Consider the following 24887-nt stretch of genomic DNA (forward strand, 5'->3'; position numbering starts at 1 on the left):
AATTTACATCTGCAGCGGAACAAAATTACGTTCCGCCCAGCGTGGGGCTCGAACCCACGACCCTGAGATTAAGAGTCTCATGCTCTACCGACTGAGCTAGCCGGGCTGCGTCGGTGACTACGTGTCGGGTCGCACGACACACAGTTCTCGTTTGGGTGGGGTGGTCCCATACAGAATCTCTCCATGCTGCCTAATGTTTTCCTAGCGTCACACACGTCACGTACTTCAGTTTTATTTCATAATCATTTCTGAGAGGTACAGGAACTGCATAAAAAACCTGCAGCGCTAGTGGTGTCAAAATTAACACACATATTTGATTTGACTCAGAAGCCGAACGGGTTACTTTCCGACGCTGTCTTAGATGCGCAAATGCCAGCCAAAACTCGCGGTGACGGCACTCAGCCGACCATTTCGCTAGATAACACCGTTCTGGCTGTGTGTGTATCACGCTCAAGTGCATCTCCAAGCAGGAAGTGGACAACAGCAACATTCAGACGATTTCGTACTGCTCAATAGCTACACTAAAACGGTGTGTTTCTTTTGCAGAATTGGAAAAACACGACCGTGACAGGATTCGAACCTGCAATCTTCGGATCCGAAGTCCGACGCCTTATCCATTAGGCCACACGGTCACTGGCCGCCAAGTATTCCTTACATTCGTGTCATCTCGAAACGCTCATACCGCTGAGGAATTGTGTTTTCGTTCTACACAGCCGCTGCCTCTTGCTGCTTCCCACCCATTCGTTACATTCAAGCCTTTACGAGACCGACCAAGTAGAGATTGGGAACCAAGACCACACACTTTGTGCATTCGAAATCGAAGGCAGGGCGTCCCTCGCCGCATTTGCTACGATGGCGATTTCCTACTTCTGCAGAAGCGGCGGCGTCGACGACGACGACGCTCGCGAGAGGCTCTGTGATATTTGAAAAACACATGTAAAAAATATAATTCAGACTGCCGCCTCCCACCCTATGCTGTACCGCTTTGCAAAATGCTTTATCTGCGACATTCGCCTCAATCACATCTGAGAGTAATTCTAAATAAAACACCTGTTGCTAATTGTTCGTCGTTCCAGATACTGCTTGCTATACGGCCACGACGCGCAACTGATTTCGAAAATTCGTTTGCCTCCTGTGACGATCGAACTCACGACCCCTGGTTTACTAGACCAGTGCTCTGCCACTGAGCTAAAGAGGCGCGGCCTAGCGGTAGTTTTGCGTACTTCGTGCTTACGCTCGTCTGGATCATCAGGCTTAAGCTGACAACACTTCATATTACCGACTAATATTTGCAGCTATGGCGCACCATTACTGCTTGGCTACACATCTCACACGTAACCGATGTGCTCTCCAACCAACACCACTTACATTTCAGAACATGTCTTTGACACATGTCTACGAAATCACCTTCACCTTCAGATACACTTTCCTTGCGACTGATGGAGACGTAGGCAAAGTTTTAAGTTGCTATTTCCATTACGTCACATTGATCAGAAAAACGGTAATTTACATCTGCAGCGGAACAAAATTACGTTCCGCCCAGCGTGGGGCTCGAACCCACGACCCTGAGATTAAGAGTCTCATGCTCTACCGACTGAGCTAGCCGGGCTGCGTCGGTGACTACGTGTCGGGTCGCACGACACACAGTTCTCGTTTGGGTGGGGTGGTCCCATACAGAATCTCTCCATGCTGCCTAATGTTTTCCTAGCGTCACACACGTCACGTACTTCAGTTTTATTTCATAATCATTTCTGAGAGGTACAGGAACTGCATAAAAAACCTGCAGCGCTAGTGGTGTCAAAATTAACACACATATTTGATTTGACTCAGAAGCCGAACGGGTTACTTTCCGACGCTGTCTTAGATGCGCAAATGCCAGCCAAAACTCGCGGTGACGGCACTCAGCCGACCATTTCGCTAGATAACACCGTTCTGGCTGTGTGTGTATCACGCTCAAGTGCATCTCCAAGCAGGAAGTGGACAACAGCAACATTCAGACGATTTCGTACTGCTCAATAGCTACACTAAAACGGTGTGTTTCTTTTGCAGAATTGGAAAAACACGACCGTGACAGGATTCGAACCTGCAATCTTCGGATCCGAAGTCCGACGCCTTATCCATTAGGCCACACGGTCACTGGCCGCCAAGTATTCCTTACATTCGTGTCATCTCGAAACGCTCATACCGCTGAGGAATTGTGTTTTCGTTCTACACAGCCGCTGCCTCTTGCTGCTTCCCACCCATTCGTTACATTCAAGCCTTTACGAGACCGACCAAGTAGAGATTGGGAACCAAGACCACACACTTTGTGCATTCGAAATCGAAGGCAGGGCGTCCCTCGCCGCATTTGCTACGATGGCGATTTCCTACTTCTGCAGAAGCGGCGGCGTCGACGACGACGACGCTCGCGAGAGGCTCTGTGATATTTGAAAAACACATGTAAAAAATATAATTCAGACTGCCGCCTCCCACCCTACGCTGTACCGCTTTGCAAAATGCTTTATCTGCGACATTCGCCTCAATCACATCTGAGAGTAATTCTAAATAAAACACCTGTTGCTAATTGTTCGTCGTTCCAGATACTGCTTGCTATACGGCCACGACGCGCAACTGATTTCGAAAATTCGTTTGCCTCCTGTGACGATCGAACTCACGACCCCTGGTTTACTAGACCAGTGCTCTGCCACTGAGCTAAAGAGGCGCGGCCTAGCGGTAGTTTTGCGTACTTCGTGCTTACGCTCGTCTGGATCATCAGGCTTAAGCTGACAACACTTCATATTACCGACTAATATTTGCAGCTATGGCGCACCATTACTGCTTGGCTACACATCTCACACGTAACCGATGTGCTCTCCAACCAACACCACTTACATTTCAGAACATGTCTTTGACACATGTCTACGAAATCACCTTCACCTTCAGATACACTTTCCTTGCGACTGATGGAGACGTAGGCAAAGTTTTAAGTTGCTATTTCCATTACGTCACATTGATCAGAAAAACGGTAATTTACATCTGCAGCGGAACAAAATTACGTTCCGCCCAGCGTGGGGCTCGAACCCACGACCCTGAGATTAAGAGTCTCATGCTCTACCGACTGAGCTAGCCGGGCTGCGTCGGTGACTACGTGTCGGGTCGCACGACACACAGTTCTCGTTTGGGTGGGGTGGTCCCATACAGAATCTCTCCATGCTGCCTAATGTTTTCCTAGCGTCACACACGTCACGTACTTCAGTTTTATTTCATAATCATTTCTGAGAGGTACAGGAACTGCATAAAAAACCTGCAGCGCTAGTGGTGTCAAAATTAACACACATATTTGATTTGACTCAGAAGCCGAACGGGTTACTTTCCGACGCTGTCTTAGATGCGCAAATGCCAGCCAAAACTCGCGGTGACGGCACTCAGCCGACCATTTCGCTAGATAACACCGTTCTGGCTGTGTGTGTATCACGCTCAAGTGCATCTCCAAGCAGGAAGTGGACAACAGCAACATTCAGACGATTTCGTACTGCTCAATAGCTACACTAAAACGGTGTGTTTCTTTTGCAGAATTGGAAAAACACGACCGTGACAGGATTCGAACCTGCAATCTTCGGATCCGAAGTCCGACGCCTTATCCATTAGGCCACACGGTCACTGGCCGCCAAGTATTCCTTACATTCGTGTCATCTCGAAACGCTCATACCGCTGAGGAATTGTGTTTTCGTTCTACACAGCCGCTGCCTCTTGCTGCTTCCCACCCATTCGTTACATTCAAGCCTTTACGAGACCGACCAAGTAGAGATTGGGAACCAAGACCACACACTTTGTGCATTCGAAATCGAAGGCAGGGCGTCCCTCGCCGCATTTGCTACGATGGCGATTTCCTACTTCTGCAGAAGCGGCGGCGTCGACGACGACGACGACGCTCGCGAGAGGCTCTGTGATATTTGAAAAACACATGTAAAAAATATAATTCAGACTGCCGCCTCCCACCCTATGCTGTACCGCTTTGCAAAATGCTTTATCTGCGACATTCGCCTCAATCACATCTGAGAGTAATTCTAAATAAAACACCTGTTGCTAATTGTTCGTCGTTCCAGATACTGCTTGCTATACGGCCACGACGCGCAACTGATTTCGAAAATTCGTTTGCCTCCTGTGAGGATCGAACTCACGACCCCTGGTTTACTAGACCAGTGCTCTGCCACTGAGCTAAAGAGGCGCGGCCTAGCGGTAGTTTTGCGTACTTCGTGCTTACGCTCGTCTGGATCATCAGGCTTAAGCTGACAACACTTCATATTACCGACTAATATTTGCAGCTATGGCGCACCATTACTGCTTGGCTACACATCTCACACGTAACCGATGTGCTCTCCAACCAACACCACTTACATTTCAGAACATGTCTTTGACACATGTCTACGAAATCACCTTCACCTTCAGATACACTTTCCTTGCGACTGATGGAGACGTAGGCAAAGTTTTAAGTTGCTATTTCCATTACGTCACATTGATCAGAAAAACGGTAATTTACATCTGCAGCGGAACAAAATTACGTTCCGCCCAGCGTGGGGCTCGAACCCACGACCCTGAGATTAAGAGTCTCATGCTCTACCGACTGAGCTAGCCGGGCTGCGTCGGTGACTACGTGTCGGGTCGCACGACACACAGTTCTCGTTTGGGTGGGGTGGTCCCATACAGAATCTCTCCATGCTGCCTAATGTTTTCCTAGCGTCACACACGTCACGTACTTCAGTTTTATTTCATAATCATTTCTGAGAGGTACAGGAACTGCATAAAAAACCTGCAGCGCTAGTGGTGTCAAAATTAACACACATATTTGATTTGACTCAGAAGCCGAACGGGTTACTTTCCGACGCTGTCTTAGATGCGCAAATGCCAGCCAAAACTCGCGGTGACGGCACTCAGCCGACCATTTCGCTAGATAACACCGTTCTGGCTGTGTGTGTATCACGCTCAAGTGCATCTCCAAGCAGGAAGTGGACAACAGCAACATTCAGACGATTTCGTACTGCTCAATAGCTACACTAAAACGGTGTGTTTCTTTTGCAGAATTGGAAAAACACGACCGTGACAGGATTCGAACCTGCAATCTTCGGATCCGAAGTCCGACGCCTTATCCATTAGGCCACACGGTCACTGGCCGCCAAGTATTCCTTACATTCGTGTCATCTCGAAACGCTCATACCGCTGAGGAATTGTGTTTTCGTTCTACACAGCCGCTGCCTCTTGCTGCTTCCCACCCATTCGTTACATTCAAGCCTTTACGAGACCGACCAAGTAGAGATTGGGAACCAAGACCACACACTTTGTGCATTCGAAATCGAAGGCAGGGCGTCCCTCGCCGCATTTGCTACGATGGCGATTTCCTACTTCTGCAGAAGCGGCGGCGTCGACGACGACGACGCTCGCGAGAGGCTCTGTGATATTTGAAAAACACATGTAAAAAATATAATTCAGACTGCCGCCTCCCACCCTACGCTGTACCGCTTTGCAAAATGCTTTATCTGCGACATTCGCCTCAATCACATCTGAGAGTAATTCTAAATAAAACACCTGTTGCTAATTGTTCGTCGTTCCAGATACTGCTTGCTATACGGCCACGACGCGCAACTGATTTCGAAAATTCGTTTGCCTCCTGTGACGATCGAACTCACGACCCCTGGTTTACTAGACCAGTGCTCTGCCACTGAGCTAAAGAGGCGCGGCCTAGCGGTAGTTTTGCGTACTTCGTGCTTACGCTCGTCTGGATCATCAGGCTTAAGCTGACAACACTTCATATTACCGACTAATATTTGCAGCTATGGCGCACCATTACTGCTTGGCTACACATCTCACACGTAACCGATGTGCTCTCCAACCAACACCACTTACATTTCAGAACATGTCTTTGACACATGTCTACGAAATCACCTTCACCTTCAGATACACTTTCCTTGCGACTGATGGAGACGTAGGCAAAGTTTTAAGTTGCTATTTCCATTACGTCACATTGATCAGAAAAACGGTAATTTACATCTGCAGCGGAACAAAATTACGTTCCGCCCAGCGTGGGGCTCGAACCCACGACCCTGAGATTAAGAGTCTCATGCTCTACCGACTGAGCTAGCCGGGCTGCGTCGGTGACTACGTGTCGGGTCGCACGACACACAGTTCTCGTTTGGGTGGGGTGGTCCCATACAGAATCTCTCCATGCTGCCTAATGTTTTCCTAGCGTCACACACGTCACGTACTTCAGTTTTATTTCATAATCATTTCTGAGAGGTACAGGAACTGCATAAAAAACCTGCAGCGCTAGTGGTGTCAAAATTAACACACATATTTGATTTGACTCAGAAGCCGAACGGGTTACTTTCCGACGCTGTCTTAGATGCGCAAATGCCAGCCAAAACTCGCGGTGACGGCACTCAGCCGACCATTTCGCTAGATAACACCGTTCTGGCTGTGTGTGTATCACGCTCAAGTGCATCTCCAAGCAGGAAGTGGACAACAGCAACATTCAGACGATTTCGTACTGCTCAATAGCTACACTAAAACGGTGTGTTTCTTTTGCAGAATTGGAAAAACACGACCGTGACAGGATTCGAACCTGCAATCTTCGGATCCGAAGTCCGACGCCTTATCCATTAGGCCACACGGTCACTGGCCGCCAAGTATTCCTTACATTCGTGTCATCTCGAAACGCTCATACCGCTGAGGAATTGTGTTTTCGTTCTACACAGCCGCTGCCTCTTGCTGCTTCCCACCCATTCGTTACATTCAAGCCTTTACGAGACCGACCAAGTAGAGATTGGGAACCAAGACCACACACTTTGTGCATTCGAAATCGAAGGCAGGGCGTCCCTCGCCGCATTTGCTACGATGGCGATTTCCTACTTCTGCAGAAGCGGCGGCGTCGACGACGACGACGACGCTCGCGAGAGGCTCTGTGATATTTGAAAAACACATGTAAAAAATATAATTCAGACTGCCGCCTCCCACCCTATGCTGTACCGCTTTGCAAAATGCTTTATCTGCGACATTCGCCTCAATCACATCTGAGAGTAATTCTAAATAAAACACCTGTTGCTAATTGTTCGTCGTTCCAGATACTGCTTGCTATACGGCCACGACGCGCAACTGATTTCGAAAATTCGTTTGCCTCCTGTGACGATCGAACTCACGACCCCTGGTTTACTAGACCAGTGCTCTGCCACTGAGCTAAAGAGGCGCGGCCTAGCGGTAGTTTTGCGTACTTCGTGCTTACGCTCGTCTGGATCATCAGGCTTAAGCTGACAACACTTCATATTACCGACTAATATTTGCAGCTATGGCGCACCATTACTGCTTGGCTACACATCTCACACGTAACCGATGTGCTCTCCAACCAACACCACTTACATTTCAGAACATGTCTTTGACACATGTCTACGAAATCACCTTCACCTTCAGATACACTTTCCTTGCGACTGATGGAGACGTAGGCAAAGTTTTAAGTTGCTATTTCCATTACGTCACATTGATCAGAAAAACGGTAATTTACATCTGCAGCGGAACAAAATTACGTTCCGCCCAGCGTGGGGCTCGAACCCACGACCCTGAGATTAAGAGTCTCATGCTCTACCGACTGAGCTAGCCGGGCTGCGTCGGTAACTACGTGTCGGGTCGCACGACACACAGTTCTCGTTTGGGTGGGGTGGTCCCATACAGAATCTCTCCATGCTGCCTAATGTTTTCCTAGCGTCACACACGTCACGTACTTCAGTTTTATTTCATAATCATTTCTGAGAGGTACAGGAACTGCATAAAAAACCTGCAGCGCTAGTGGTGTCAAAATTAACACACATATTTGATTTGACTCAGAAGCCGAACGGGTTACTTTCCGACGCTGTCTTAGATGCGCAAATGCCAGCCAAAACTCGCGGTGACGGCACTCAGCCGACCATTTCGCTAGATAACACCGTTCTGGCTGTGTGTGTATCACGCTCAAGTGCATCTCCAAGCAGGAAGTGGACAACAGCAACATTCAGACGATTTCGTACTGCTCAATAGCTACACTAAAACGGTGTGTTTCTTTTGCAGAATTGGAAAAACACGACCGTGACAGGATTCGAACCTGCAATCTTCGGATCCGAAGTCCGACGCCTTATCCATTAGGCCACACGGTCACTGGCCGCCAAGTATTCCTTACATTCGTGTCATCTCGAAACGCTCATACCGCTGAGGAATTGTGTTTTCGTTCTACACAGCCGCTGCCTCTTGCTGCTTCCCACCCATTCGTTACATTCAAGCCTTTACGAGACCGACCAAGTAGAGATTGGGAACCAAGACCACACACTTTGTGCATTCGAAATCGAAGGCAGGGCGTCCCTCGCCGCATTTGCTACGATGGCGATTTCCTACTTCTGCAGAAGCGGCGGCGTCGACGACGACGACGCTCGCGAGAGGCTCTGTGATATTTGAAAAACACATGTAAAAAATATAATTCAGACTGCCGCCTCCCACCCTACGCTGTACCGCTTTGCAAAATGCTTTATCTGCGACATTCGCCTCAATCACATCTGAGAGTAATTCTAAATAAAACACCTGTTGCTAATTGTTCGTCGTTCCAGATACTGCTTGCTATACGGCCACGACGCGCAACTGATTTCGAAAATTCGTTTGCCTCCTGTGAGGATCGAACTCACGACCCCTGGTTTACTAGACCAGTGCTCTGCCACTGAGCTAAAGAGGCGCGGCCTAGCGGTAGTTTTGCGTACTTCGTGCTTACGCTCGTCTGGATCATCAGGCTTAAGCTGACAACACTTCATATTACCGACTAATATTTGCAGCTATGGCGCACCATTACTGCTTGGCTACACATCTCACACGTAACCGATGTGCTCTCCAACCAACACCACTTACATTTCAGAACATGTCTTTGACACATGTCTACGAAATCACCTTCACCTTCAGATACACTTTCCTTGCGACTGATGGAGACGTAGGCAAAGTTTTAAGTTGCTATTTCCATTACGTCACATTGATCAGAAAAACGGTAATTTACATCTGCAGCGGAACAAAATTACGTTCCGCCCAGCGTGGGGCTCGAACCCACGACCCTGAGATTAAGAGTCTCATGCTCTACCGACTGAGCTAGCCGGGCTGCGTCGGTGACTACGTGTCGGGTCGCACGACACACAGTTCTCGTTTGGGTGGGGTGGTCCCATACAGAATCTCTCCATGCTGCCTAATGTTTTCCTAGCGTCACACACGTCACGTACTTCAGTTTTATTTCATAATCATTTCTGAGAGGTACAGGAACTGCATAAAAAACCTGCAGCGCTAGTGGTGTCAAAATTAACACACATATTTGATTTGACTCAGAAGCCGAACGGGTTACTTTCCGACGCTGTCTTAGATGCGCAAATGCCAGCCAAAACTCGCGGTGACGGCACTCAGCCGACCATTTCGCTAGATAACACCGTTCTGGCTGTGTGTGTATCACGCTCAAGTGCATCTCCAAGCAGGAAGTGGACAACAGCAACATTCAGACGATTTCGTACTGCTCAATAGCTACACTAAAACGGTGTGTTTCTTTTGCAGAATTGGAAAAACACGACCGTGACAGGATTCGAACCTGCAATCTTCGGATCCGAAGTCCGACGCCTTATCCATTAGGCCACACGGTCACTGGCCGCCAAGTATTCCTTACATTCGTGTCATCTCGAAACGCTCATACCGCTGAGGAATTGTGTTTTCGTTCTACACAGCCGCTGCCTCTTGCTGCTTCCCACCCATTCGTTACATTCAAGCCTTTACGAGACCGACCAAGTAGAGATTGGGAACCAAGACCACACACTTTGTGCATTCGAAATCGAAGGCAGGGCGTCCCTCGCCGCATTTGCTACGATGGCGATTTCCTACTTCTGCAGAAGCGGCGGCGTCGACGACGACGACGCTCGCGAGAGGCTCTGTGATATTTGAAAAACACATGTAAAAAATATAATTCAGACTGCCGCCTCCCACCCTATGCTGTACCGCTTTGCAAAATGCTTTATCTGCGACATTCGCCTCAATCACATCTGAGAGTAATTCTAAATAAAACACCTGTTGCTAATTGTTCGTCGTTCCAGATACTGCTTGCTATACGGCCACGACGCGCAACTGATTTCGAAAATTCGTTTGCCTCCTGTGACGATCGAACTCACGACCCCTGGTTTACTAGACCAGTGCTCTGCCACTGAGCTAAAGAGGCGCGGCCTAGCGGTAGTTTTGCGTACTTCGTGCTTACGCTCGTCTGGATCATCAGGCTTAAGCTGACAACACTTCATATTACCGACTAATATTTGCAGCTATGGCGCACCATTACTGCTTGGCTACACATCTCACACGTAACCGATGTGCTCTCCAACCAACACCACTTACATTTCAGAACATGTCTTTGACACATGTCTACGAAATCACCTTCACCTTCAGATACACTTTCCTTGCGACTGATGGAGACGTAGGCAAAGTTTTAAGTTGCTATTTCCATTACGTCACATTGATCAGAAAAACGGTAATTTACATCTGCAGCGGAACAAAATTACGTTCCGCCCAGCGTGGGGCTCGAACCCACGACCCTGAGATTAAGAGTCTCATGCTCTACCGACTGAGCTAGCCGGGCTGCGTCGGTGACTACGTGTCGGGTCGCACGACACACAGTTCTCGTTTGGGTGGGGTGGTCCCATACAGAATCTCTCCATGCTGCCTAATGTTTTCCTAGCGTCACACACGTCACGTACTTCAGTTTTATTTCATAATCATTTCTGAGAGGTACAGGAACTGCATAAAAAACCTGCAGCGCTAGTGGTGTCAAAATTAACACACATATTTGATTTGACTCAGAAGCCGAACGGGTTACTTTCCGACGCTGTCTTAGATGCGCAAATGCCAGCCAAAACTCGCGGTGACGGCACTCAGCCGACCATTTCGCTAGATAACACCGTTCTGGCTGTGTGTGTATCACGCTCAAGTGCATCTCCAAGCAGGAAGTGGACAACAGCAACATTCAGACGATTTCGTACTGCTCAATAGCTACACTAAAACGGTGTGTTTCTTTTGCAGAATTGGAAAAACACGACCGTGACAGGATTCGAACCTGCAATCTTCGGATCCGAAGTCCGACGCCTTATCCATTAGGCCACACGGTCACTGGCCGCCAAGTATTCCTTACATTCGTGTCATCTCGAAACGCTCATACCGCTGAGGAATTGTGTTTTCGTTCTACACAGCCGCTGCCTCTTGCTGCTTCCCACCCATTCGTTACATTCAAGCCTTTACGAGACCGACCAAGTAGAGATTGGGAACCAAGACCACACACTTTGTGCATTCGAAATCGAAGGCAGGGCGTCCCTCGCCGCATTTGCTACGATGGCGATTTCCTACTTCTGCAGAAGCGGCGGCGTCGACGACGACGACGACGCTCGCGAGAGGCTCTGTGATATTTGAAAAACACATGTAAAAAATATAATTCAGACTGCCGCCTCCCACCCTACGCTGTACCGCTTTGCAAAATGCTTTATCTGCGACATTCGCCTCAATCACATCTGAGAGTAATTCTAAATAAAACACCTGTTGCTAATTGTTCGTCGTTCCAGATACTGCTTGCTATACGGCCACGACGCGCAACTGATTTCGAAAATTCGTTTGCCTCCTGTGAGGATCGAACTCACGACCCCTGGTTTACTAGACCAGTGCTCTGCCACTGAGCTAAAGAGGCGCGGCCTAGCGGTAGTTTTGCGTACTTCGTGCTTACGCTCGTCTGGATCATCAGGCTTAAGCTGACAACACTTCATATTACCGACTAATATTTGCAGCTATGGCGCACCATTACTGCTTGGCTACACATCTCACACGTAACCGATGTGCTCTCCAACCAACACCACTTACATTTCAGAACATGTCTTTGACACATGTCTACGAAATCACCTTCACCTTCAGATACACTTTCCTTGCGACTGATGGAGACGTAGGCAAAGTTTTAAGTTGCTATTTCCATTACGTCACATTGATCAGAAAAACGGTAATTTACATCTGCAGCGGAACAAAATTACGTTCCGCCCAGCGTGGGGCTCGAACCCACGACCCTGAGATTAAGAGTCTCATGCTCTACCGACTGAGCTAGCCGGGCTGCGTCGGTGACTACGTGTCGGGTCGCACGACACACAGTTCTCGTTTGGGTGGGGTGGTCCCATACAGAATCTCTCCATGCTGCCTAATGTTTTCCTAGCGTCACACACGTCACGTACTTCAGTTTTATTTCATAATCATTTCTGAGAGGTACAGGAACTGCATAAAAAACCTGCAGCGCTAGTGGTGTCAAAATTAACACACATATTTGATTTGACTCAGAAGCCGAACGGGTTACTTTCCGACGCTGTCTTAGATGCGCAAATGCCAGCCAAAACTCGCGGTGACGGCACTCAGCCGACCATTTCGCTAGATAACACCGTTCTGGCTGTGTGTGTATCACGCTCAAGTGCATCTCCAAGCAGGAAGTGGACAACAGCAACATTCAGACGATTTCGTACTGCTCAATAGCTACACTAAAACGGTGTGTTTCTTTTGCAGAATTGGAAAAACACGACCGTGACAGGATTCGAACCTGCAATCTTCGGATCCGAAGTCCGACGCCTTATCCATTAGGCCACACGGTTACTGGCCGCCAAGTATTCCTTACATTCGTGTCATCTCGAAACGCTCATACCGCTGAGGAATTGTGTTTTCGTTCTACACAGCCGCTGCCTCTTGCTGCTTCCCACCCATTCGTTACATTCAAGCCTTTACGAGACCGACCAAGTAGAGATTGGGAACCAAGACCACACACTTTGTGCATTCGAAATCGAAGGCAGGGCGTCCCTCGCCGCATTTGCTACGATGGCGATTTCCTACTTCTGCAGAAGCGGCGGCGTCGACGACGACGACGCTCGCGAGAGGCTCTGTGATATTTGAAAAACACATGTAAAAAATATAATTCAGACTGCCGCCTCCCACCCTACGCTGTACCGCTTTGCAAAATGCTTTATCTGCGACATTCGCCTCAATCACATCTGAGAGTAATTCTAAATAAAACACCTGTTGCTAATTGTTCGTCGTTCCAGATACTGCTTGCTATACGGCCACGACGCGCAACTGATTTCGAAAATTCGTTTGCCTCCTGTGAGGATCGAACTCACGACCCCTGGTTTACTAGACCAGTGCTCTGCCACTGAGCTAAAGAGGCGCGGCCTAGCGGTAGTTTTGCGTACTTCGTGCTTACGCTCGTCTGGATCATCAGGCTTAAGCTGACAACACTTCATATTACCGACTAATATTTGCAGCTATGGCGCACCATTACTGCTTGGCTACACATCTCACACGTAACCGATGTGCTCTCCAACCAACACCACTTACATTTCAGAACATGTCTTTGACACATGTCTACGAAATCACCTTCACCTTCAGATACACTTTCCTTGCGACTGATGGAGACGTAGGCAAAGTTTTAAGTTGCTATTTCCATTACGTCACATTGATCAGAAAAACGGTAATTTACATCTGCAGCGGAACAAAATTACGTTCCGCCCAGCGTGGGGCTCGAACCCACGACCCTGAGATTAAGAGTCTCATGCTCTACCGACTGAGCTAGCCGGGCTGCGTCGGTGACTACGTGTCGGGTCGCACGACACACAGTTCTCGTTTGGGTGGGGTGGTCCCATACAGAATCTCTCCATGCTGCCTAATGTTTTCCTAGCGTCACACACGTCACGTACTTCAGTTTTATTTCATAATCATTTCTGAGAGGTACAGGAACTGCATAAAAAACCTGCAGCGCTAGTGGTGTCAAAATTAACACACATATTTGATTTGACTCAGAAGCCGAACGGGTTACTTTCCGACGCTGTCTTAGATGCGCAAATGCCAGCCAAAACTCGCGGTGACGGCACTCAGCCGACCATTTCGCTAGATAACACCGTTCTGGCTGTGTGTGTATCACGCTCAAGTGCATCTCCAAGCAGGAAGTGGACAACAGCAACATTCAGACGATTTCGTACTGCTCAATAGCTACACTAAAACGGTGTGTTTCTTTTGCAGAATTGGAAAAACACGACCGTGACAGGATTCGAACCTGCAATCTTCGGATCCGAAGTCCGACGCCTTATCCATTAGGCCACACGGTCACTGGCCGCCAAGTATTCCTTACATTCGTGTCATCTCGAAACGCTCATACCGCTGAGGAATTGTGTTTTCGTTCTACACAGCCGCTGCCTCTTGCTGCTTCCCACCCATTCGTTACATTCAAGCCTTTACGAGACCGACCAAGTAGAGATTGGGAACCAAGACCACACACTTTGTGCATTCGAAATCGAAGGCAGGGCGTCCCTCGCCGCATTTGCTACGATGGCGATTTCCTACTTCTGCAGAAGCGGCGGCGTCGACGACGACGACGACGCTCGCGAGAGGCTCTGTGATATTTGAAAAACACATGTAAAAAATATAATTCAGACTGCCGCCTCCCACCCTACGCTGTACCGCTTTGCAAAATGCTTTATCTGCGACATTCGCCTCAATCACATCTGAGAGTAATTCTAAATAAAACACCTGTTGCTAATTGTTCGTCGTTCCAGATACTGCTTGCTATACGGCCACGACGCGCAACTGATTTCGAAAATTCGTTTGCCTCCTGTGAGGATCGAACTCACGACCCCTGGTTTACTAGACCAGTGCTCTGCCACTGAGCTAAAGAGGCGCGGCCTAGCGGTAGTTTTGCGTACTTCGTGCTTACGCTCGTCTGGATCATCAGGCTTAAGCTGACAACACTTCATATTACCGACTAATATTTGCAGCTATGGCGCACCATTACTGCTTGGCTACACATCTCACACGTAACCGATGTGCTCTCCAACCAACACCACTTACATTTCAGAACATGTCTTTGACACATGTCTACGAAATCACCTTCACCTTCAGATACACTTTCCTTGCGACTGATGGAGACGTAGGCAAAGTTTTAAGTTGCTATTTCCATTACGTCACATTGATCAGAAAAACGGTAATTTACATCTGCAGCGGAACAAAATTACGTTCCGCCCAGCGTGGGGCTCGAACCCACGACCCTGAGATTAAGAGTCTCATGCTCTACCGACTGAGCTAGCCGGGCTGCGTCGGTGACTACGTGTCGGGTCGCACGACACACAGTTCTCGTTTGGGTGGGGTGGTCCCATACAGAATCTCTCCATGCTGCCTAATGTTTTCCTAGCGTCACACACGTCACGTACTTCAGTTTTATTTCATAATCATTTCTGAGAGGTACAGGAACTGCATAAAAAACCTGCAGCGCTAGTGGTGTCAAAATTAACACACATATTTGATTTGACTCAGAAGCCGAACGGGTTACTTTCCGACGCTGTCTTAGATGCGCAAATGCCAGCCAAAACTCGCGGTGACGGCACTCAGCCGACCATTTCGCTAGATAACACCGTTCTGGCTGTGTGTGTATCACGCTCAAGTGCATCTCCAAGCAGGAAGTGGACAACAGCAACATTCAGACGATTTCGTACTGCTCAATAGCTACACTAAAACGGTGTGTTTCTTTTGCAGAATTGGAAAAACACGACCGTGACAGGATTCGAACCTGCAATCTTCGGATCCGAAGTCCGACGCCTTATCCATTAGGCCACACGGTCACTGGCCGCCAAGTATTCCTTACATTCGTGTCATCTCGAAACGCTCATACCGCTGAGGAATTGTGTTTTCGTTCTACACAGCCGCTGCCTCTTGCTGCTTCCCACCCATTCGTTACATTCAAGCCTTTACGAGACCGACCAAGTAGAGATTGGGAACCAAGACCACACACTTTGTGCATTCGAAATCGAAGGCAGGGCGTCCCTCGCCGCATTTGCTACGATGGCGATTTCCTACTTCTGCAGAAGCGGCGGCGTCGACGACGACGACGCTCGCGAGAGGCTCTGTGATATTTGAAAAACACATGTAAAAAATATAATTCAGACTGCCGCCTCCCACCCTACGCTGTACCGCTTTGCAAAATGCTTTATCTGCGACATTCGCCTCAATCACATCTGAGAGTAATTCTAAATAAAACACCTGTTGCTAATTGTTCGTCGTTCCAGATACTGCTTGCTATACGGCCACGACGCGCAACTGATTTCGAAAATTCGTTTGCCTCCTGTGAGGATCGAACTCACGACCCCTGGTTTACTAGACCAGTGCTCTGCCACTGAGCTAAAGAGGCGCGGCCTAGCGGTAGTTTTGCGTACTTCGTGCTTACGCTCGTCTGGATCATCAGGCTTAAGCTGACAACACTTCATATTACCGACTAATATTTGCAGCTATGGCGCACCATTACTGCTTGGCTACACATCTCACACGTAACCGATGTGCTCTCCAACCAACACCACTTACATTTCAGAACATGTCTTTGACACATGTCTACGAAATCACCTTCACCTTCAGATACACTTTCCTTGCGACTGATGGAGACGTAGGCAAAGTTTTAAGTTGCTATTTCCATTACGTCACATTGATCAGAAAAACGGTAATTTACATCTGCAGCGGAACAAAATTACGTTCCGCCCAGCGTGGGGCTCGAACCCACGACCCTGAGATTAAGAGTCTCATGCTCTACCGACTGAGCTAGCCGGGCTGCGTCGGTGACTACGTGTCGGGTCGCACGACACACAGTTCTCGTTTGGGTGGGGTGGTCCCATACAGAATCTCTCCATGCTGCCTAATGTTTTCCTAGCGTCACACACGTCACGTACTTCAGTTTTATTTCATAATCATTTCTGAGAGGTACAGGAACTGCATAAAAAACCTGCAGCGCTAGTGGTGTCAAAATTAACACACATATTTGATTTGACTCAGAAGCCGAACGGGTTACTTTCCGACGCTGTCTTAGATGCGCAAATGCCAGCCAAAACTCGCGGTGACGGCACTCAGCCGACCATTTCGCTAGATAACACCGTTCTGGCTGTGTGTGTATCACGCTCAAGTGCATCTCCAAGCAGGAAGTGGACAACAGCAACATTCAGACGATTTCGTACTGCTCAATAGCTACACTAAAACGGTGTGTTTCTTTTGCAGAATTGGAAAAACACGACCGTGACAGGATTCGAACCTGCAATCTTCGGATCCGAAGTCCGACGCCTTATCCATTAGGCCACACGGTCACTGGCCGCCAAGTATTCCTTACATTCGTGTCATCTCGAAACGCTCATACCGCTGAGGAATTGTGTTTTCGTTCTACACAGCCGCTGCCTCTTGCTGCTTCCCACCCATTCGTTACATTCAAGCCTTTACGAGACCGACCAAGTAGAGATTGGGAACCAAGACCACACACTTTGTGCATTCGAAATCGAAGGCAGGGCGTCCCTCGCCGCATTTGCTACGATGGCGATTTCCTACTTCTGCAGAAGCGGCGGCGTCGACGACGACGACGACGCTCGCGAGAGGCTCTGTGATATTTGAAAAACACATGTAAAAAATATAATTCAGACTGCCGCCTCCCACCCTACGCTGTACCGCTTTGCAAAATGCTTTATCTGCGACATTCGCCTCAATCACATCTGAGAGTAATTCTAAATAAAACACCTGTTGCTAATTGTTCGTCGTTCCAGATACTGCTTGCTATACGGCCACGACGCGCAACTGATTTCGAAAATTCGTTTGCCTCCTGTGAGGATCGAACTCACGACCCCTGGTTTACTAGACCAGTGCTCTGCCACTGAGCTAAAGAGGCGCGGCCTAGCGGTAGTTTTGCGTACTTCGTGCTTACGCTCGTCTGGATCATCAGGCTTAAGCTGACAACACTTCATATTACCGACTAATATTTGCAGCTATGGCGCACCATTACTGCTTGGCTACACATCTCACACGTAACCGATGTGCTCTCCAACCAACACCACTTACATTTCAGAACATGTCTTTGACACATGTCTACGAAATCACCTTCACCTTCAGATACACTTTCCTTGCGACTGATGGAGACGTAGGCAAAGTTTTAAGTTGCTATTTCCATTACGTCACATTGATCAGAAAAACGGTAATTTACATCTGCAGCGGAACAAAATTACGTTCCGCCCAGCGTGGGGCTCGAACCCACGACCCTGAGATTAAGAGTCTCATGCTCTACCGACTGAGCTAGCCGGGCTGCGTCGGTGACTACGTGTCGGGTCGCACGACACACAGTTCTCGTTTGGGTGGGGTGGTCCCATACAGAATCTCTCCATGCTGCCTAATGTTTTCCTAGCGTCACACACGTCACGTACTTCAGTTTTATTTCATAATCATTTCTGAGAGGTACAGGAACTGCATAAAAAACCTGCAGCGCTAGTGGTGTCAAAATTAACACACATATTTGATTTGACTCAGAAGCCGAACGGGTTACTTTCCGACGCTGTCTTAGATGCGCAAATGCCAGCCAAAACTCGCGGTGACGGCACTCAGCCGACCATTTCGCTAGATAACACCGTTCTGGCTGTGTGTGTATCACGCTCAAGTGCATCTCCAAGCAGGAAGTGGACAACAGCAACATTCAGACGATTTCGTACTGCTCAATAGCTACACTAAAACGGTGTGTTTCTTTTGCAGAATTGGAAAAACACGACCGTGACAGGATTCGAACCTGCAATCTTCGGATCCGAAGTCCGACGCCTTATCCATTAGGCCACACGGTCACTGGCCGCCAAGTATTCCTTACATTCGTGTCATCTCGAAACGCTCATACCGCTGAGGAATTGTGTTTTCGTTCTACACAGCCGCTGCCTCTTGCTGCTTCCCACCCATTCGTTACATTCAAGCCTTTACGAGACCGACCAAGTAGAGATTGGGAACCAAGACCACACACTTTGTGCATTCGAAATCGAAGGCAGGGCGTCCCTCGCCGCATTTGCTACGATGGCGATTTCCTACTTCTGCAGAAGCGGCGGCGTCGACGACGACGACGCTCGCGAGAGGCTCTGTGATATTTGAAAAACACATGTAAAAAATATAATTCAGACTGCCGCCTCCCACCCTACGCTGTACCGCTTTGCAAAATGCTTTATCTGCGACATTCGCCTCAATCACATCTGAGAGTAATTCTAAATAAAACACCTGTTGCTAATTGTTCGTCGTTCCAGATACTGCTTGCTATACGGCCACGACGCGCAACTGATTTCGAAAATTCGTTTGCCTCCTGTGAGGATCGAACTCACGACCCCTGGTTTACTAGACCAGTGCTCTGCCACTGAGCTAAAGAGGCGCGGCCTAGCGGTAGTTTTGCGTACTTCGTGCTTACGCTCGTCTGGATCATCAGGCTTAAGCTGACAACACTTCATATTACCGACTAATATTTGCAGCTATGGCGCACCATTACTGCTTGGCTACACATCTCACACGTAACCGATGTGCTCTCCAACCAACACCACTTACATTTCAGAACATGTCTTTGACACATGTCTACGAAATCACCTTCACCTTCAGATACACTTTCCTTGCGACTGATGGAGACGTAGGCAAAGTTTTAAGTTGCTATTTCCATTACGTCACATTGATCAGAAAAACGGTAATTTACATCTGCAGCGGAACAAAATTACGTTCCGCCCAGCGTGGGGCTCGAACCCACGACCCTGAGATTAAGAGTCTCATGCTCTACCGACTGAGCTAGCCGGGCTGCGTCGGTGACTACGTGTCGGGTCGCACGACACACAGTTCTCGTTTGGGTGGGGTGGTCCCATACAGAATCTCTCCATGCTGCCTAATGTTTTCCTAGCGTCACACACGTCACGTACTTCAGTTTTATTTCATAATCATTTCTGAGAGGTACAGGAACTGCATAAAAAACCTGCAGCGCTAGTGGTGTCAAAATTAACACACATATTTGATTTGACTCAGAAGCCGAACGGGTTACTTTCCGACGCTGTCTTAGATGCGCAAATGCCAGCCAAAACTCGCGGTGACGGCACTCAGCCGACCATTTCGCTAGATAACACCGTTCTGGCTGTGTGTGTATCACGCTCAAGTGCATCTCCAAGCAGGAAGTGGACAACAGCAACATTCAGACGATTTCGTACTGCTCAATAGCTACACTAAAACGGTGTGTTTCTTTTGCAGAATTGGAAAAACACGACCGTGACAGGATTCGAACCTGCAATCTTCGGATCCGAAGTCCGACGCCTTATCCATTAGGCCACACGGTCACTGGCCGCCAAGTATTCCTTACATTCGTGTCATCTCGAAACGCTCATACCGCTGAGGAATTGTGTTTTCGTTCTACACAGCCGCTGCCTCTTGCTGCTTCCCACCCATTCGTTACATTCAAGCCTTTACGAGACCGACCAAGTAGAGATTGGGAACCAAGACCACACACTTTGTGCATTCGAAATCGAAGGCAGGGCGTCCCTCGCCGCATTTGCTACGATGGCGATTTCCTACTTCTGCAGAAGCGGCGGCGTCGACGACGACGACGCTCGCGAGAGGCTCTGTGATATTTGAAAAACACATGTAAAAAATATAATTCAGACTGCCGCCTCCCACCCTACGCTGTACCGCTTTGGAAAATGCTTTATCTGCGACATTCGCCTCAATCACATCTGAGAGTAATTCTAAATAAAACACCTGTTGCTAATTGTTCGTCGTTCCAGATACTGCTTGCTATACGGCCACGACGCGCAACTGATTTCGAAAATTCGTTTGCCTCCTGTGAGGATCGAACTCACGACCCCTGGTTTACTAGACCAGTGCTCTGCCACTGAGCTAAAGAGGCGCGGCCTAGCGGTAGTTTTGCGTACTTCGTGCTTACGCTCGTCTGGATCATCAGGCTTAAGCTGACAACACTTCATATTACCGACTAATATTTGCAGCTATGGCGCACCATTACTGCTTGGCTACACATCTCACACGTAACCGATGTGCTCTCCAACCAACACCACTTACATTTCAGAACATGTCTTTGACACATGTCTACGAAATCACCTTCACCTTCAGATACACTTTCCTTGCGACTGATGGAGACGTAGGCAAAGTTTTAAGTTGCTATTTCCATTACGTCACATTGATCAGAAAAACGGTAATTTACATCTGCAGCGGAACAAAATTACGTTCCGCCCAGCGTGGGGCTCGAACCCACGACCCTGAGATTAAGAGTCTCATGCTCTACCGACTGAGCTAGCCGGGCTGCGTCGGTGACTACGTGTCGGGTCGCACGACACACAGTTCTCGTTTGGGTGGGGTGGTCCCATACAGAATCTCTCCATGCTGCCTAATGTTTTCCTAGCGTCACACACGTCACGTACTTCAGTTTTATTTCATAATCATTTCTGAGAGGTACAGGAACTGCATAAAAAACCTGCAGCGCTAGTGGTGTCAAAATTAACACACATATTTGATTTGACTCAGAAGCCGAACGGGTTACTTTCCGACGCTGTCTTAGATGCGCAAATGCCAGCCAAAACTCGCGGTGACGGCACTCAGCCGACCATTTCGCTAGATAACACCGTTCTGGCTGTGTGTGTATCACGCTCAAGTGCATCTCCAAGCAGGAAGTGGACAACAGCAACATTCAGACGATTTCGTACTGCTCAATAGCTACACTAAAACGGTGTGTTTCTTTTGCAGAATTGGAAAAACACGACCGTGACAGGATTCGAACCTGCAATCTTCGGATCCGAAGTCCGACGCCTTATCCATTAGGCCACACGGTCACTGGCCGCCAAGTATTCCTTACATTCGTGTCATCTCGAAACGCTCATACCGCTGAGGAATTGTGTTTTCGTTCTACACAGCCGCTGCCTCTTGCTGCTTCCCACCCATTCGTTACATTCAAGCCTTTACGAGACCGACCAAGTAGAGATTGGGAACCAAGACCACACACTTTGTGCATTCGAAATCGAAGGCAGGGCGTCCCTCGCCGCATTTGCTACGATGGCGATTTCCTACTTCTGCAGAAGCGGCGGCGTCGACGACGACGACGCTCGCGAGAGGCTCTGTGATATTTGAAAAACACATGTAAAAAATATAATTCAGACTGCCGCCTCCCACCCTACGCTGTACCGCTTTGCAAAATGCTTTATCTGCGACATTCGCCTCAATCACATCTGAGAGTAATTCTAAATAAAACACCTGTTGCTAATTGTTCGTCGTTCCAGATACTGCTTGCTATACGGCCACGACGCGCAACTGATTTCGAAAATTCGTTTGCCTCCTGTGAGGATCGAACTCACGACCCCTGGTTTACTAGACCAGTGCTCTGCCACTGAGCTAAAGAGGCGCGGCCTAGCGGTAGTTTTGCGTACTTCGTGCTTACGCTCGTCTGGATCATCAGGCTTAAGCTGACAACACTTCATATTACCGACTAATATTTGCAGCTATGGCGCACCATTACTGCTTGGCTACACATCTCACACGTAACCGATGTGCTCTCCAACCAACACCACTTACATTTCAGAACATGTCTTTGACACATGTCTACGAAATCACCTTCACCTTCAGATACACTTTCCTTGCGACTGATGGAGACGTAGGCAAAGTTTTAAGTTGCTATTTCCATTACGTCACATTGATCAGAAAAACGGTAATTTACATCTGCAGCGGAACAAAATTACGTTCCGCCCAGCGTGGGGCTCGAACCCACGACCCTGAGATTAAGAGTCTCATGCTCTACCGACTGAGCTAGCCGGGCTGCGTCGGTGACTACGTGTCGGGTCGCACGACACACAGTTCTCGTTTGGGTGGGGTGGTCCCATACAGAATCTCTCCATGCTGCCTAATGTTTTCCTAGCGTCACACACGTCACGTACTTCAGTTTTATTTCATAATCATTTCTGAGAGGTACAGGAACTGCATAAAAAACCTGCAGCGCTAGTGGTGTCAAAATTAACACACATATTTGATTTGACTCAGAAGCCGAACGGGTTACTTTCCGACGCTGTCTTAGATGCGCAAATGCCAGCCAAAACTCGCGGTGACGGCACTCAGCCGACCATTTCGCTAGATAACACCGTTCTGGCTGTGTGTGTATCACGCTCAAGTGCATCTCCAAGCAGGAAGTGGACAACAGCAACATTCAGACGATTTCGTACTGCTCAATAGCTACACTAAAACGGTGTGTTTCTTTTGCAGAATTGGAAAAACACGACCGTGACAGGATTCGAACCTGCAATCTTCGGATCCGAAGTCCGACGCCTTATCCATTAGGCCACACGGTCACTGGCCGCCAAGTATTCCTTACATTCGTGTCATCTCGAAACGCTCATACCGCTGAGGAATTGTGTTTTCGTTCTACACAGCCGCTGCCTCTTGCTGCTTCCCACCCATTCGTTACATTCAAGCCTTTACGAGACCGACCAAGTAGAGATTGGGAACCAAGACCACACACTTTGTGCATTCGAAATCGAAGGCAGGGCGTCCCTCGCCGCATTTGCTACGATGGCGATTTCCTACTTCTGCAGAAGCGGCGGCGTCGACGACGACGACGCTCGCGAGAGGCTCTGTGATATTTGAAAAACACATGTAAAAAATATAATTCAGACTGCCGCCTCCCACCCTACGCTGTACCGCTTTGGAAAATGCTTTATCTGCGACATTCGCCTCAATCACATCTGAGAGTAATTCTAAATAAAACACCTGTTGCTAATTGTTCGTCGTTCCAGATACTGCTTGCTATACGGCCACCACGCAACTGATTTCGAAAATTCGTTTGCCTCCTGTGAGGATCGAACTCACGACCCCTGGTTTACTAGACCAGTGCTCTGCCACTGAGCTAAAGAGGCGCGGCCTAGCGGTAGTTTTGCGTACTTCGTGCTTACGCTCGTCTGGATCATCAGGCTTAAGCTGACAACACTTCATATTACCGACTAATATTTGCAGCTATGGCGCACCATTACTGCTTGGCTACACATCTCACACGTAACCGATGTGCTCTCCAACCAACACCACTTACATTTCAGAACATGTCTTTGACACATGTCTACGAAATCACCTTCACCTTCAGATACACTTTCCTTGCGACTGATGGAGACGTAGGCAAAGTTTTAAGTTGCTATTTCCATTACGTCACATTGATCAGAAAAACGGTAATTTACATCTGCAGCGGAACAAAATTACGTTCCGCCCAGCGTGGGGCTCGAACCCACGACCCTGAGATTAAGAGTCTCATGCTCTACCGACTGAGCTAGCCGGGCTGCGTCGGTGACTACGTGTCGGGTCGCACGACACACAGTTCTCGTTTGGGTGGGGTGGTCCCATACAGAATCTCTCCATGCTGCCTAATGTTTTCCTAGCGTCACACACGTCACGTACTTCAGTTTTATTTCATAATCATTTCTGAGAGGTACAGGAACTGCATAAAAAACCTGCAGCGCTAGTGGTGTCAAAATTAACACACATATTTGATTTGACTCAGAAGCCGAACGGGTTACTTTCCGACGCTGTCTTAGATGCGCAAATGCCAGCCAAAACTCGCGGTGACGGCACTCAGCCGACCATTTCGCTAGATAACACCGTTCTGGCTGTGTGTGTATCACGCTCAAGTGCATCTCCAAGCAGGAAGTGGACAACAGCAACATTCAGACGATTTCGTACTGCTCAATAGCTACACTAAAACGGTGTGTTTCTTTTGCAGAATTGGAAAAACACGACCGTGACAGGATTCGAACCTGCAATCTTCGGATCCGAAGTCCGACGCCTTATCCATTAGGCCACACGGTCACTGGCCGCCAAGTATTCCTTACATTCGTGTCATCTCGAAACGCTCATACCGCTGAGGAATTGTGTTTTCGTTCTACACAGCCGCTGCCTCTTGCTGCTTCCCACCCATTCGTTACATTCAAGCCTTTACGAGACCGACCAAGTAGAGATTGGGAACCAAGACCACACACTTTGTGCATTCGAAATCGAAGGCA

The 24887-nt window shown here is 48.4% G+C and overlaps 50 non-coding genes across 50 annotated transcripts; all 50 read right to left on the minus strand.

Annotated features, from left to right (window-relative positions):
• Window positions 1–33: 33 nt before the first annotated feature.
• Trnak-cuu lies at window positions 34–106 on the minus strand. The gene has a single exon. It is a non-coding gene; the product is annotated as a tRNA-Lys (tRNA).
• Window positions 107–559: 453 nt separating this feature from the next.
• On the minus strand, window positions 560–632 carry Trnar-ucg. The gene has a single exon. It is a non-coding gene; the product is annotated as a tRNA-Arg (tRNA).
• Window positions 633–1126: 494 nt separating this feature from the next.
• On the minus strand, window positions 1127–1198 carry Trnat-agu. Its single transcript has one exon. It is a non-coding gene; the product is annotated as a tRNA-Thr (tRNA).
• Window positions 1199–1536: 338 nt separating this feature from the next.
• On the minus strand, window positions 1537–1609 carry Trnak-cuu. The gene has a single exon. It is a non-coding gene; the product is annotated as a tRNA-Lys (tRNA).
• Window positions 1610–2062: 453 nt separating this feature from the next.
• On the minus strand, window positions 2063–2135 carry Trnar-ucg. The gene has a single exon. It is a non-coding gene; the product is annotated as a tRNA-Arg (tRNA).
• Window positions 2136–2629: 494 nt separating this feature from the next.
• Window positions 2630–2701, minus strand: Trnat-agu. The gene has a single exon. It is a non-coding gene; the product is annotated as a tRNA-Thr (tRNA).
• Window positions 2702–3039: 338 nt separating this feature from the next.
• Trnak-cuu lies at window positions 3040–3112 on the minus strand. The gene has a single exon. It is a non-coding gene; the product is annotated as a tRNA-Lys (tRNA).
• Window positions 3113–3565: 453 nt separating this feature from the next.
• On the minus strand, window positions 3566–3638 carry Trnar-ucg. Its single transcript has one exon. It is a non-coding gene; the product is annotated as a tRNA-Arg (tRNA).
• Window positions 3639–4135: 497 nt separating this feature from the next.
• Trnat-agu lies at window positions 4136–4207 on the minus strand. The gene has a single exon. It is a non-coding gene; the product is annotated as a tRNA-Thr (tRNA).
• A 338-nt stretch (window positions 4208–4545) lies between these two features.
• Window positions 4546–4618, minus strand: Trnak-cuu. Its single transcript has one exon. It is a non-coding gene; the product is annotated as a tRNA-Lys (tRNA).
• Window positions 4619–5071: 453 nt separating this feature from the next.
• On the minus strand, window positions 5072–5144 carry Trnar-ucg. Its single transcript has one exon. It is a non-coding gene; the product is annotated as a tRNA-Arg (tRNA).
• A 494-nt stretch (window positions 5145–5638) lies between these two features.
• Window positions 5639–5710, minus strand: Trnat-agu. Its single transcript has one exon. It is a non-coding gene; the product is annotated as a tRNA-Thr (tRNA).
• Window positions 5711–6048: 338 nt separating this feature from the next.
• On the minus strand, window positions 6049–6121 carry Trnak-cuu. Its single transcript has one exon. It is a non-coding gene; the product is annotated as a tRNA-Lys (tRNA).
• Window positions 6122–6574: 453 nt separating this feature from the next.
• Trnar-ucg lies at window positions 6575–6647 on the minus strand. The gene has a single exon. It is a non-coding gene; the product is annotated as a tRNA-Arg (tRNA).
• Window positions 6648–7144: 497 nt separating this feature from the next.
• Trnat-agu lies at window positions 7145–7216 on the minus strand. Its single transcript has one exon. It is a non-coding gene; the product is annotated as a tRNA-Thr (tRNA).
• A 338-nt stretch (window positions 7217–7554) lies between these two features.
• Trnak-cuu lies at window positions 7555–7627 on the minus strand. The gene has a single exon. It is a non-coding gene; the product is annotated as a tRNA-Lys (tRNA).
• A 453-nt stretch (window positions 7628–8080) lies between these two features.
• Window positions 8081–8153, minus strand: Trnar-ucg. The gene has a single exon. It is a non-coding gene; the product is annotated as a tRNA-Arg (tRNA).
• A 494-nt stretch (window positions 8154–8647) lies between these two features.
• Window positions 8648–8719, minus strand: Trnat-agu. The gene has a single exon. It is a non-coding gene; the product is annotated as a tRNA-Thr (tRNA).
• Window positions 8720–9057: 338 nt separating this feature from the next.
• Trnak-cuu lies at window positions 9058–9130 on the minus strand. The gene has a single exon. It is a non-coding gene; the product is annotated as a tRNA-Lys (tRNA).
• A 453-nt stretch (window positions 9131–9583) lies between these two features.
• Window positions 9584–9656, minus strand: Trnar-ucg. Its single transcript has one exon. It is a non-coding gene; the product is annotated as a tRNA-Arg (tRNA).
• Window positions 9657–10150: 494 nt separating this feature from the next.
• Trnat-agu lies at window positions 10151–10222 on the minus strand. The gene has a single exon. It is a non-coding gene; the product is annotated as a tRNA-Thr (tRNA).
• Window positions 10223–10560: 338 nt separating this feature from the next.
• Window positions 10561–10633, minus strand: Trnak-cuu. Its single transcript has one exon. It is a non-coding gene; the product is annotated as a tRNA-Lys (tRNA).
• Window positions 10634–11086: 453 nt separating this feature from the next.
• Window positions 11087–11159, minus strand: Trnar-ucg. Its single transcript has one exon. It is a non-coding gene; the product is annotated as a tRNA-Arg (tRNA).
• Window positions 11160–11656: 497 nt separating this feature from the next.
• Trnat-agu lies at window positions 11657–11728 on the minus strand. Its single transcript has one exon. It is a non-coding gene; the product is annotated as a tRNA-Thr (tRNA).
• Window positions 11729–12066: 338 nt separating this feature from the next.
• Trnak-cuu lies at window positions 12067–12139 on the minus strand. The gene has a single exon. It is a non-coding gene; the product is annotated as a tRNA-Lys (tRNA).
• Window positions 12140–12592: 453 nt separating this feature from the next.
• Trnar-ucg lies at window positions 12593–12665 on the minus strand. The gene has a single exon. It is a non-coding gene; the product is annotated as a tRNA-Arg (tRNA).
• A 494-nt stretch (window positions 12666–13159) lies between these two features.
• Window positions 13160–13231, minus strand: Trnat-agu. The gene has a single exon. It is a non-coding gene; the product is annotated as a tRNA-Thr (tRNA).
• A 338-nt stretch (window positions 13232–13569) lies between these two features.
• Window positions 13570–13642, minus strand: Trnak-cuu. The gene has a single exon. It is a non-coding gene; the product is annotated as a tRNA-Lys (tRNA).
• Window positions 13643–14095: 453 nt separating this feature from the next.
• Trnar-ucg lies at window positions 14096–14168 on the minus strand. Its single transcript has one exon. It is a non-coding gene; the product is annotated as a tRNA-Arg (tRNA).
• Window positions 14169–14665: 497 nt separating this feature from the next.
• On the minus strand, window positions 14666–14737 carry Trnat-agu. The gene has a single exon. It is a non-coding gene; the product is annotated as a tRNA-Thr (tRNA).
• A 338-nt stretch (window positions 14738–15075) lies between these two features.
• Window positions 15076–15148, minus strand: Trnak-cuu. The gene has a single exon. It is a non-coding gene; the product is annotated as a tRNA-Lys (tRNA).
• Window positions 15149–15601: 453 nt separating this feature from the next.
• On the minus strand, window positions 15602–15674 carry Trnar-ucg. Its single transcript has one exon. It is a non-coding gene; the product is annotated as a tRNA-Arg (tRNA).
• A 494-nt stretch (window positions 15675–16168) lies between these two features.
• Window positions 16169–16240, minus strand: Trnat-agu. The gene has a single exon. It is a non-coding gene; the product is annotated as a tRNA-Thr (tRNA).
• Window positions 16241–16578: 338 nt separating this feature from the next.
• Window positions 16579–16651, minus strand: Trnak-cuu. The gene has a single exon. It is a non-coding gene; the product is annotated as a tRNA-Lys (tRNA).
• Window positions 16652–17104: 453 nt separating this feature from the next.
• On the minus strand, window positions 17105–17177 carry Trnar-ucg. The gene has a single exon. It is a non-coding gene; the product is annotated as a tRNA-Arg (tRNA).
• Window positions 17178–17674: 497 nt separating this feature from the next.
• Window positions 17675–17746, minus strand: Trnat-agu. The gene has a single exon. It is a non-coding gene; the product is annotated as a tRNA-Thr (tRNA).
• Window positions 17747–18084: 338 nt separating this feature from the next.
• Trnak-cuu lies at window positions 18085–18157 on the minus strand. The gene has a single exon. It is a non-coding gene; the product is annotated as a tRNA-Lys (tRNA).
• A 453-nt stretch (window positions 18158–18610) lies between these two features.
• Trnar-ucg lies at window positions 18611–18683 on the minus strand. The gene has a single exon. It is a non-coding gene; the product is annotated as a tRNA-Arg (tRNA).
• A 494-nt stretch (window positions 18684–19177) lies between these two features.
• Trnat-agu lies at window positions 19178–19249 on the minus strand. The gene has a single exon. It is a non-coding gene; the product is annotated as a tRNA-Thr (tRNA).
• A 338-nt stretch (window positions 19250–19587) lies between these two features.
• Trnak-cuu lies at window positions 19588–19660 on the minus strand. Its single transcript has one exon. It is a non-coding gene; the product is annotated as a tRNA-Lys (tRNA).
• A 453-nt stretch (window positions 19661–20113) lies between these two features.
• Window positions 20114–20186, minus strand: Trnar-ucg. Its single transcript has one exon. It is a non-coding gene; the product is annotated as a tRNA-Arg (tRNA).
• A 494-nt stretch (window positions 20187–20680) lies between these two features.
• Window positions 20681–20752, minus strand: Trnat-agu. Its single transcript has one exon. It is a non-coding gene; the product is annotated as a tRNA-Thr (tRNA).
• Window positions 20753–21090: 338 nt separating this feature from the next.
• Trnak-cuu lies at window positions 21091–21163 on the minus strand. Its single transcript has one exon. It is a non-coding gene; the product is annotated as a tRNA-Lys (tRNA).
• A 453-nt stretch (window positions 21164–21616) lies between these two features.
• Window positions 21617–21689, minus strand: Trnar-ucg. Its single transcript has one exon. It is a non-coding gene; the product is annotated as a tRNA-Arg (tRNA).
• A 494-nt stretch (window positions 21690–22183) lies between these two features.
• Window positions 22184–22255, minus strand: Trnat-agu. Its single transcript has one exon. It is a non-coding gene; the product is annotated as a tRNA-Thr (tRNA).
• Window positions 22256–22593: 338 nt separating this feature from the next.
• On the minus strand, window positions 22594–22666 carry Trnak-cuu. Its single transcript has one exon. It is a non-coding gene; the product is annotated as a tRNA-Lys (tRNA).
• Window positions 22667–23119: 453 nt separating this feature from the next.
• Trnar-ucg lies at window positions 23120–23192 on the minus strand. The gene has a single exon. It is a non-coding gene; the product is annotated as a tRNA-Arg (tRNA).
• A 492-nt stretch (window positions 23193–23684) lies between these two features.
• Trnat-agu lies at window positions 23685–23756 on the minus strand. The gene has a single exon. It is a non-coding gene; the product is annotated as a tRNA-Thr (tRNA).
• Window positions 23757–24094: 338 nt separating this feature from the next.
• On the minus strand, window positions 24095–24167 carry Trnak-cuu. Its single transcript has one exon. It is a non-coding gene; the product is annotated as a tRNA-Lys (tRNA).
• Window positions 24168–24620: 453 nt separating this feature from the next.
• On the minus strand, window positions 24621–24693 carry Trnar-ucg. The gene has a single exon. It is a non-coding gene; the product is annotated as a tRNA-Arg (tRNA).
• Window positions 24694–24887: the final 194 nt, after the last annotated feature.

The sequence above is a fragment of the Schistocerca americana genome, unplaced genomic scaffold, assembly GCF_021461395.2.
Source record: "Schistocerca americana isolate TAMUIC-IGC-003095 unplaced genomic scaffold, iqSchAmer2.1 HiC_scaffold_165, whole genome shotgun sequence".
Taxonomy (NCBI): Eukaryota; Metazoa; Arthropoda; class Insecta; order Orthoptera; family Acrididae; genus Schistocerca; species Schistocerca americana.